The sequence below is a fragment of the Anopheles stephensi genome, chromosome 3, assembly GCF_013141755.1.
Source record: "Anopheles stephensi strain Indian chromosome 3, UCI_ANSTEP_V1.0, whole genome shotgun sequence".
Taxonomy (NCBI): domain Eukaryota; kingdom Metazoa; phylum Arthropoda; class Insecta; order Diptera; family Culicidae; genus Anopheles; species Anopheles stephensi.
In genome coordinates this window covers 56449420-56461758 of record NC_050203.1, presented here as the reverse complement: position 1 = coordinate 56461758, position 12339 = coordinate 56449420, and the positions used below count along the sequence as shown (strand labels likewise).

Below are 12339 nucleotides of genomic sequence, written 5' to 3'. Positions count from 1 at the left end.
AATGAACGGGTGAGTTCCGGCCAACGAATGCACGTTGTTGCTCTGGATCGGTGATTAAAAAACGTGCGCAAGACCCCACACTCCTTGCGTGGCTTGAAATGGGGAGATGGAAAACTGACCCGATTCCCCCCCGTCGAAGGCAGTGGTAGTAACCCCACCCGAAGATCCACCCGTGGGTTCGACATTGTCTTGTTCCGGAGCCAGTCGGAACGGAAACTGGAACAGATGCCCGCACACTAAACGACTTAATTACAACTAGTTCTGGGGGGTCGTTTTTCTTGCACACGAGTTCCAGGAAGTAGCCAATGATGTAAAGATCATTTTCCAACACGGTACCACGGAAACACACCCCATTCACGATCGCTTTCCACCGTTTTTGCAACCGAATTTTGCATGAGACCAAACCTTGAACCAATAGAGCACACAATGGTGCGAAACGCGTCGCCCGCAGGCATGTTGGTTTAGTTAATTGAGCGCTCTTGAGCGTGCAGAACTAGGGACCTAGGAACAGATCATTGGGACACGTGGGATCGTGCTGATGTTGCAAGTGTTGAGGTTTTGTTTCTTCGGTGGCCGTCCGTTGAGGAAGTCGACTTCCGCAACAGTTGCACTTAGTACTCGTTTGTGTGTTTGTGCGTACATTTTGTTTACGATCATTCATCCGGCGTGTGAGCGGTTATGATTGTTCTGGAGCTAGAGCTCATGAGCTCAAAGTTTTTGCAAATCTCACCAATGGAGGGCTCAGTAGCAGTTTCCTGATGACCCAGATTTACCAAACATGGAGGAAAGATACTTCAACCGAAAAAAAAATGGTAGTAAGGTAATTGTAGGCTCGTCAAGCAAATTGTTTTAACTCCAAAACGCAAATGGTTGAAGGATGGTTGCAGAGTTCTTGCAATTAGTTGCGTTGACAGGTGACACTTAGTAATGGACGCATTTTTCGGAAGGTCTTGTCCTTGTTGCGCTGTACGCTAATGTACAGTGGAACACTAGGGTTAAGCAAATTCCGTGCATAGTTGACTAATTGAGGCAGATTGATTGGGGCAAAAGTGGATTGACCTTAGCACGAGGTCTACGCGCTCAAAACTCATCAGTTTCAGTGTCATCCGATGAGAACAATTTTGCACCTTCAGCAATCTATTCATAGTTCGCTTTTCTTAAAAAAAAAATAGATGATCGAGTCAGTTTTAATTTCGAATTCTTTGAGAACAAATAAGTCCCAAAGATTGATCGCCGCCTGATCTCTTTAGCGCATTGGACTCATAAATTCTGTACAATAAATGGTTTTGTGACGAATTGTTGTTGTTGTTTGGGTTAGGAGCTTTATTGCTGTGGTGTGGCGCTCGTTAAATCAACATTCAATAAGCCCCTTTCGTCGTTTAGTTCCATTATTCTTTTAGTTCCCAAAAGTCGCGCTTCAAGGTCAGCTGGAGCTGAAATTCCTGCCCTTGATGTCATCTCTTGCATGGTTCGGTGCATCAAGCGCAGTAAAATATAACACACCGTAGAGTCGCTGCGTGCGTCGGGGTCTGCCAAACCGTGGCCAAACGATGACAGGCGTGAAATTGGTCCGCCGGCTGCCCAGCATAAATCAAGCATCGTGCGAGTTTGAGACGAAACAGCCTCAGCCCGCGTGTCGTCTATTTCTCAGCCTTGAACTGCGATCGCCTCACGGAGCGGGTCGCATCGTGACAATGTGATGCACCCACTCTCGCGCAGCACATAATTAGCTCAAGATTAAGAGCACGATTGCGATATGATTTGATGGCTCTGGTTGGCTGGCTGGCCCCCGCCGCTCAAGCATAATCTTAAACACCGAGCTCCAATGACCATTCATAAATTAATTAACCACGTGCCACGGGGGGAGAATTGTTCCGTGCGATCGCGCAATTCCACCTACCAACCACTCTGTGATTGTTTGCGAGGTGTGCAATGTTGGTGTTGTTGCTCTTGTTTGTGGAGCAAATGCGTATGCTGGGCCTAACATTACACCTTTTTTTTCGGCGGTATGATTTCTGCGCAACATAAGCACGAGTGCTTTGCTGGCTGAGAAGTCGGTCACCGGTTGTTGGGCGCGCGACCTTTGCGAGCTAATAGAAAAACAATATCGAAAATCATGCGGGCCAATCGTCGGGTCTTAGGTCAGAACGGTGGATTTGGGCAAAACAAACACCTCCCGCAGAACACACTGCACGCTCACGTTACTTAATACCACAGCGGGTAGGTCGTGCGTTTTTTTGCTTTCCACCTTGCTTGTCACGTTTGATAATACAGTTGGCTGGGAGCGTATATGTTTCACTTGCTCTGGGACCATTGCTGTGACCCAGAAGAACCACGGAAACTGGAACCGGTTCGTTCTTCACGGCTAGAAGTGTTACCGCGTCGTGCACGATGCTGAGAAGTTCTTCGTGTTACGGCAGGCGAGCATTTAATGGTTCCCTGATGGAAAACGCTTGTTTCGGTAGCGTGTCCCCGAGCGGCTGAATGTTATCTTTGCTCCGGAATCAGATCATGGTTTCACAGTCCGATGTGCACTGTTTTTTTTGCAACGCTAAATGCAAAGCCCGAGTGAGTGTGTTGTGCCGGGGGTACGACAAGGTGTTGTTGGTATAAATTAAACGGTGAGATAATTGTCTTTTGTTGGCTCATGACTCACAGCCACGTTTCCAAGGTGGTGCCGTATGAAAACAGAAGCCTAGGAAGATGGAGAGTTGGCAAACAACGCAAACAAGAAGGCCTTTCCTTTAAATGTAAGGAATCAGTAACGTATGGTCGTGTTGTCACACCACGGCGAGGTGTGGTTCATGGAGGAATTGGGTTTTTGCTACAAATTGGTACATGATTTCGGAAAGGTTACTGGCTATCGTGATTGATCGTAGGGAATTAAAAGTTCATAATGATGATGAAAGCTTATTAAATTTCGGTTTTTGGGGACTAATTGATGTTTTATTTTATGTGGGGTTTTAATTGGGGTTAACAAGAATATTTATTAGATTTTTTAAAAGTATTATTCTGAAGTAAATTAACACAACATATTTATTTGAAGTTTTTTTTGTTAGTCGACGTTTAAACAGTTTTTGCGGGCTACATATAAAAATATGTAAAAATCAGTAAAATATGTATTTTGAAGTAAAAGTGTATGTGAGAAACAATAGTTCACAAAATTTTACCAAGTGGCATGCATTGAAGGGATCGTACTTGGCATGGCTCTTTCGCATAACTCGAGCTGAATCTCGTAGATGACTTGTGCAATGTTGGCTTCTAATAGGAATCGAGCTGCAATTATACTCAACGTCACAAGATAGTTGTGAAGGATTAAACCACATAATCTTGGTGTTGAGCTGTCAGCGCCTTTCCACAAGACAATCTTGGTCCGTCAGCTTCATTCGTGAAACTTTATCTACCAGTATCGTCATCGTTTGTTGAGGGTATATGTATATATATATATATATATATATATATATATATATATATATATATATATATATATATATATATATATATATATATATATATATATATATATATATATAGAATATCAGTCAAAGTCAGTCAAAGTTGATGTGCCAATATATCAACTGAAAAATCTCCTTAAATGTTCCTAGTAGCCGATTGTTTCCACATCTTTTGCGGACTGGATTGAAAGGACTCGAAGACCGCAAACTACCTGCGGGCAAACATATAGTAGTTGGAAACAAGTAGCAGTTGGTTTATTGGCGGCGAGTGTTCTAGAATTTAGATTCTAAGGCGTCTAATATTCCGAAAAGAAATCTGCCAAACGTCGCTTCGAACTCAAAAACTGAGTTCAGCAATGCTCTGCAGAATCAGGCCGAAGTACAGGTCTTCCTCCTAGTCTCACCATATTCAGAGTATTAATTTCTACGTGAAAATATTTCACTCTGGTCGCAATTAAGCTTGCTCACTAGATTCCGCCTATGTTTCTAGGATTATTGTTTCTGCTCCATGACCATCCAATTTCTAAAAGTAAGGATTAGTCCCAAATGTTTTAACCGAAAAGAAACGGTTTGATGTGCCACGTACAAGGATGCAGCAAGTTCTTTTTTCGTCCAGCACGGATACTCATACTCTTTTACTTGTATTAATCGCACCAATGTCTTATAATCGGCGTGTTCGGCACGCTTCATGTCTTCCACGTCTGACCGCCACAGAAGAAGAGGATACTTCTGTAAGTTTTCTGGAGCAAAACCTGTTTCGGCCTATCACTTGAAACTATTTCCCTAAAAAAACTCAAAATTGGTTGATAATTGTTTTGACAATGTAACACAATTAGCCTCTAATGAGCTAATCGTTTGTAGAACGGCAAAAACTCACTTGTAGACCCAATAAACCTCCTACAATTTCTCGATACACTACATTTAATGCTCCATCCATCCATCATGCATGCAATCGTTAAGCAAACAAATCACACCACTCGTTGGGCGGTTGAGCGTTCTTAAATTTACCACTTGATTACTGACCGACCGTCCCGTCTGGGGCGAACTTGTCTCAAGAAGACATCATCATCACAACCACGCATCAGGTTGCCACATTATCAGCTCGCATGTCACAAGTGGCCAACAATTGATGACATTGCTCAAACTGCTCGCGGATGATGTCACCGTGTCACCCGTTTCCCCTCCCGTTGGCGGACTGTTTCCGCCACCTGCTCAAAGTGGTCCAAGTGGTCATCAACCGTCCGGAGCTCGGACGCCAGTGAAACAGTGAAAGCATAATCGAAAATGACAGTGCTCGCAGTTTCCTATCGATGCACACACACACATCACCCTTCCTGCTTGCCATGAACCCATCTTCCGTACCGTTGGCTGATACTTATGCGAGCCGGGTATTATGCGTCACCGGTGCACACATGTCGGTACCGTGAAACGAGAGCGCTTTTCTCATCCATTCGACTCACGCACTACTGGTACCGGTGGCGTGACTTTTCCGTGCTCGGTACTGGATGCGTTTTGCAAAACATACACAATCTACAAACGAAAGAGCCGCCAGCATGCGTAGGTTAAGCGGGAGCAGCCCACAGATACACAGCGATGTAACTATGGCTTGGTTGGTTGAGTTTTTGCTTATTCTTCAGGAATAGTGGCATTGCTACAATGGCGCATCATGAACAACATTGTAGGGATCTTTTTGGGAAAATCAGTCAAAAATGCTCATTAAAATGGAAATGATGTGTTCATCAAATTTGCTGAGATAGCGTTTCCTTATTTGATTGCCAAAATTCTTCAAAGAGCATGGTGTGAAATTAATTAGCCTCAGTACTTCAATACTATTCCCTATTTTACAACCTGTTTGAGGTTATTCGAAAATAAAATAAAATTCAACTTCACGCTTATCATCTCTCATCAAGCAGTCTAACATCTCAGTTCCTATCCATCATTTGATACAATTTACTACCAATGATAAGTTCATTCATCATCTTCCACATTGCTGGAGGTTCCGAGATAGTGAACGTTCGGTGAGAGATCCACCAATGATTTACGATGTACTCGCATGGAACGAAACAAAACGCAACACATGCCCGCTGCCCCGCAGAAGGCATCGAGCGAAGAAGCCACCTCCTGCTCCAACGATGATTTAATCTTCCTCCGACATCAGCAGACATCTACGTGTCTACCTGTATGTATGAATGAACAAACGAATGGTTTTGCAAAACTTGAACCACGAAGAATCTCACGGGAGAACATGTAGTTAGCTTCGTTCGTTCGCATCATGCTCGTATTTACAGCATACCGATTTATTTGTTTCATCGACCTATGCTGCCGGCTTTACCACCACGATGATCGGTGATTTCGCTTTGGTGAAAACGCTTTGTACATAATAATATGCTTTGCAGAAGGAATTGTGACAGGGAAGACAAAATAAGGCAGATGAAAATGCAAATGTGAGATGAGAGATGATCGTCGCACCGTCGCTAGTTTGTTGCTAATTATCTATTGCTTCATTTAACCGACCATAGGTCACTGGGGCTGAACTCTAGCTTAAAGAGCTGTTTGGGTAACGGAAGCGGGATTACACACCAACTTAGTGAAGCTGGTGGTCAGAGAAACTGTGCTGAAGAAAACTACATTAAATTATGATCATAACGATTCATCTTAAAAAATCTCGCATCTCGGGTTCTTGACTGTCTGAAGCAACTTCATGTCGCCTAACCAACTGTCGGTGCAGCAGCTGCGATCCTCGTACGAGTTGGCGAAATAAATTGCAGTCTTCCACCCTGAAACCCGACTGTGCATTTATCCGATGCACTCAATCGAACTTTGGTTCGGTTTGATTCCTTGTGCCGAAACACACACACACAAACTTGCTTCCAACCGCTCGCTCGCTCGCTTCTTCACGTCAACAGAAGCATGTGCACCCGGGTGCCGGTGGTACAGCTCGTACCGTAATACCACTGCAGCTGACACACTGTCATCGCGGCAAATGCACATTGCATCATCTACCGCGCGCGGTACCGCGAATCGGTACGGTTTCGCGGTAAGTAAATTATAATCAAGTTTCAACCGAAAGATTTCACCACCGGCAAGCGACGAACCCTCAGTGCTGCCGTGCGGTACTTCTTCGCTGCGGGACCGCACGGACCGGGACAACTGAATGGAATGTGTCCAACGCCTTCCGAGAATGTCAACTTCCTTTCGGTGCGTAGCTGCGTGCCCAAATTCACTGCCACAAATGGTGAGTCCCTTGACTGGGTCAGGCGTGGAGTAAAAAGTGGAAACAAAAAATCGAAAAATAAATTGTTCCCGCCACTCGCACAACAAATGATGAAAGCCGGCAGATTCATACATGCAAGCACCATTTAATATTCCAACCAGGCCCTGGTGCATGATTGATTATTTATGCATCTCCGGCGTTGACCGGGAAGGCTTCCAGTTGGAAGTGACTGAATCGTAATAAAAGATTGCAACGCCTTCAGTTCAACTTTATCACAGTTATCAAAAGCTGCCTGCTGACATACTTTAAGTAGTGAGCTTCAGGATTCCGTCACCTACATTTCGATTTCGATTCTCTCCATACAACCAAAATTCCTATTATTTACTCGCTGGAAAGTGAACTGAAATGGCAAACAAAAACCCCCCAATGAATAGCTCCCGCATCAGGCTATTTTACAGTCCAGCTACTCCAATACGATAAAAACATCCACGGAAGTGCAATAAATCTCGCACAATATCAATTTACGACGTGGGCAAGGATCACCAGCTCCACACATGTTATACCAGGCGTTCCCGCCAACCCTCCCCGAAACCTGGTCAGCAAAACCTCGCGTGCGGATTGCATAACCGGAATGACACAGTTTCCATCACGCTCCACGATGGATGGGCTGCAGTTGGCCTTTGGCGAATTATTTATACACCGCCACCGGGTGCACCGAATATCGGCATGCGGAATATTCAATACAACAGAACGGGACCCGAGTTTTGTGGCTGTCCCGATCAGATTCGATCCTGGCCGGTCAAACCGTCAGGTGTGCATGCGGGTGGAATGAAATCACAATCACGTTTCCTAGCTGCAACAGGGACGCAATGCACACAAATCATACATCTGGACACTTTTGTTTTGCGCTTTGTTAAAATCGTGGAACCTTACGGGGAGTTGTCACCGATCGTCAGTTTCGATAGGGTTTAGTGATAGGGGCGATTGGACGTTGCTAAATAGTGCCTGCATAGAGCACTGCAGCTGGCTTAAGCCATTTTGACCGATCGGACAATCAATTGTTTGGAACTGTTTCCAAACGAAGTTGGAGTAGTATGTGTCCCTTTCGCACCAGTAAGCGCCCACCGTCTTGAAAGCGTCTGGGCTGTCGATCGTAATGAGATATGCTGCGAAAGATCTGCAAAGCCGGTACAGAAAGGGATCGAATTTTTCATTCTCTCGTGTGCTCCGGTAATAATCCGCGGTAAGTTTTCCTGCATGAAACGACCAGATATGCATACCAGAAGGCAGGGCATTTAGTTTAATAATGAACGTATATCGAGCCCGGTAAGGAACTCTATCGCTTCAAACGGGCAGGCACCAAACGGGATGGCGTATTGCGTAATGAGCTTCGGCTGGAACCGGCTAACCAGTGCAACCCTCTGGAACACCTCGCTGGCTGCTTAAAGGGTGGTGATAGAAAGTAAAAAATAGGTTATGATGTCTTACGCGTTGCAACGTTGGCTCGAGGTACAGACGTCGGATCGATGTGGGCAAAACCAGTAAATGGTTGGTGGAAAACCACACTGGGCTACCGATCGCTCGCTAGGAGCATCGCGGATACCCCCCCGGGGGGAGCTCAAAAACATCGATTGAGTATTACACTTTTCTCATCCAATAGAGAGGAGGAGAAAAAAAAACCCCTAAAACACACTACACCACGATATGATCACGGTCAGTCACGACGGTGAACGAACGAGACGGCACACCAAACATCGCATCACTCGATGATGCTACTACTGTGGTGTGTACTTGTTTTCCAGGGCAAACTCTCTGCGGCCTCAGCATCAATACCGCGTGGGGTTCCACCATTACACCAGGTCCAGGCGCCATTGTAGCTGGAGGGCAAATGTATGACGAAAAGCTCCCAAGCTACTTTACGAAATGTTGTACAGAGAAAACAACGGACAAAAAGGACCGTTTTGCTAGTAGGAAGTTGGAAGCCGCATTTTGTAAGTAAGATCGTCTGGTGTTGTCGTTGTCGTGAGCTTCGTGGTAGCCTTGGGCGAACGTTTTAGCAATGAATGAGCGAGTGAGCGAGCACCCAAAAGCAAAGGGTCAGCAAGAATTTGCATTATGTTTTTATGTTTTTACCGAGGCTTAAGAGCTACTTGGGAGGATTTTTGCAAAACAAACCATTTTGGGGTTCAAATCTGAGCACGTGGTTTAACTCTGGCGTCTTGTTTACAGTTTTTGTTTTGCGTGGAGATGTACTAACTAACCGAAATGGAATTTGGTACAGTTTGTTGAAGTGTAACGCTAATGTCATGTTTATGGCGCAACTTGTGAGACGAAAAAAACGGAACGCAGACACACATACACATTACCTAATTATTGGCGAGTTGAATGCATCAAATGCTGGAGAAAGGAATCATGTGTGAAGTTCATACGAGCAGCAAGACAACCTTCTGGCAAAGGCAACATAACCGTTGTGTACAGTTTGTGTCTCAATCTGCGGCCGGCCGGACCATCGGTTTTATGTAGATCTTGCAAGATTCTTCCCGCAAAACATTAAAACCATCAACCAACGTTGAACAACGATCGACGAGCAATGGAAGAACTAATTTCAATTACACAACCAACCTCCGGACGGCGAGCCACGATCACTGGGACACCGTGTTTGCATTCCTAGTAATTACCGACTTTAAGAGAGCACATAAAATATGATTGATACCGGGTACCGGTGGCGGTTGTCGTGCATTAAATGCCTGAGGCCCCCGCAGTGTGACACCCGCACCAGCACGGACGCGACTGATCGATTGCGTTCGAAGCGTTCGCTGTCACCGCACCGCAAAGAACGGCATGTGTTTTTTGCAATTGAAAATCGGCAGCTCTTCTTGCTTCATTTCTGCTGCCTACGCATGGGGGCCGTCTCGTTGGTGGAGCATTGTTGGTGACGCTCGCGACACTGGAGCAAAATATTTGTGCACAAACCGACGACGCGGATGTTGGGAAGGTGTTTTTGCATCACTGTATCCCCACTCTCGGGACGATATGTCGATCATCGAACGTACTTGAACCTAAGCGGCGACCTAACATTCTTAGCCAGTCTCAAGAGGCTCGCCAAGAGGTAAAGAAATGTAACGACATTGTCGGTTCGAGACATTCGTTTCCATCTTCTGCGAATATGCGCGTGACGTTTATTGCTGCGAGGTGTCTTCGAGTGGAGGGAAAAAGTGCGCCATTTTCAACCGAATGCAGCAAATCGAGTGGAAAAGGTAAAATAAAAAGGCGCACACGACGATCGCGCGCGTTGAGAGATTTAATTACCTCCAGCGCTTGTGCTGGTCGGTCCCTGATCAGGCGCGTGTGGAGACCGTTTTTGCACCACTAGCGGACAGAATCCATTTAGGACGCGGCACACGGGGCTACATTCCCCAACCGAGGCTGACCGCCCTGTTTTGCGCCGGTGTTGATGTGCGAAACATAAACATTTCTACGTTTGCTTCCTTACTCTTCGTTCTACACTGCCGTGGGGTCATTTCCTTGAGCGAACGTAGTTTGCCATCAGGCCATTTAAAATCCGCTCAATGAGACGGCTCAAGTTTTACCGCACTAATGACACTGCGAGCGAAAGAAGATCGGTTCCACGTCAGGCGTACGGTTTGCTGTTCCAACCGCATTACTGGCCGTACGACAGACGCAACGAGCACCCGTTTGGAGTGCTTTTTTTCGCAAGCGCTAGTCGTGAAGCTTACCCAGTGGTAGAACGAACGGCTACCTTCGCCGAATTTCGTAGACCGTTTAATGCTGCTTCACCTCATCCTAAATCTTCCATAACGCTGCCAACAGTTACTGCTACCACTTGCATGCTTTATCATCGCTTTTCAATTTCAAAACCCCACGGAGAGCATCAACGATCGACGGGCCTTACAATTCCCATTGATCACCCCCGGTATCGATGCAGGCACCTTGCTGAAAAGCGCCAAGCAAATAAACAATAAATCAAACGATTTCGTGAAAGAATAAGCGACGAACCCGGACCGTCTCGATGTGCTCCCGCTGTCGGCGGTGGCACGAAGCACCAATTATTGCGATTGCTTAGGCCACTCCAGAAGAGAGTCCGCAGATAGTCGGTCGATGCTTTGGGGTGGCGCCTGGTGTAATAAATTGATCACCAATATCACCAGCCCTGCCTCGAGGCTGCGGGGATCGTTAAGAGCAATCATTTCACAGGAGCACGAGAGCAAGACGTTCAAGTGCGCCGCGGTAAAGGTGTGATATGATTAAGGTTCGCTTGTTTATTAGTGGGCATAAATCATGTCCCGGGAAATGGAAACCGTACATCTAACCGATTTCATCAACTCAAGAGGGAATGGTGAACGAATTGAGGATTTTTTGAGAGATTTGTAGGGCAGCAAACAAACTAGGCCAATGTAATGATTTAACAGTGTGTAAACGATGCTATCCGGCGGTCCGGTGGCCGAGAAAATAGCGACGTCGGTTTTCAAACGGCAGGACCGGGGTTCAAATCTCATCCAGATCGCCTCCCCGTACACAGAGTTGATTTCTTTACTACGGGTTAAATCACAGAAAGCCAGAAATGGCAGGCCGAAACCTCTCGAGGTTGTAGTTCCAAGGAGGAAGCAGAAGAAACGATGTCATCATCATTACAAGAGGAGAAAATATTATTTTTCTTTTATATTAATATTTATTGAAAAATGAAGATTTAATTGAGATATATTTATGTCTCCAAGCACAGTGGGCATATTCACACAAGAATGGGATATAACAAATAAAACATTTTTTTAAATTATCACTATTATCGTATGGCTTTATAAAGAGGTTGTAATGAACAAAACAGTGCGGAACACAATTTTACCAGTCAACCTTTCACATTCATTGCCGTAAGTTAAATACATAAAAATATAAATAATATTAAATTTCTTATCAAGATTCATATTGTACATAGAAATAGGTCAAGAGTTTACGAGACTACGATTTATAGATTCAAAGTTATAGAACAAATTATATAAAAAGTTATTGAATTTTTCATGTTTTAAACATTGACACTTCTTCTTTTTCCGCCGCATTTTTCTGGCTCTCGTCTTGGCCTGCCATTTCTGGCTTTCCGCGGCTTGATTTTAGCCATAGTTTGATAGTCAATCCTGCGTAGCGGAGGTTTGAAACAAAACAACTTAAAAAATATACTTAAAATGTAAAAACTTGGTTTCTTCTTAGTTTCACTCTCTATTTTCAAAAACTAGAGTTTGTTTGTGCATTAACTTCATTTTTTCTTATTCTGCTAAATGTCCAAAATGCTGTAACATAAAGGCTGTCAAATTCATGGCAGCAAAAACGCTAACCTTCAAGGTCCTGGAAATTGAGCCCATCTTAACATAAATAACTTCAAGCTTACAGAAGTACGCTTTTATCGACCCACTCACCAGTGGCACCTAATCGAACAGGCAAAAGGAATGGAACAAGTTCGCCGATTGGTCAATCGGGAACGATTTGTGGCACAAGTGCATTTCTTGCATTAATTCAAGGTTTGCAGACGTCTAAGTGCATCCTCACGACACTCTTCCATGGTGGCGTGTGTGAAAGTATCCATCAGCTACAGCGGTTTTCCCTTTCAAACAGTTAGTGCCGCATTGTGCGGGAAAAGATGAGGAGGCTTTGTGCTGTTAT

The 12339-nt window shown here is 44.9% G+C and overlaps 1 protein-coding gene across 5 annotated transcripts in view; it reads left to right on the top strand.

The window, feature by feature from the left end:
* LOC118508806 (angiotensin-converting enzyme) overlaps window positions 1–12339 on the top strand; it is a 76117-nt gene that overhangs the window by 56330 nt on the left and 7448 nt on the right. The window lies entirely within an intron of this gene.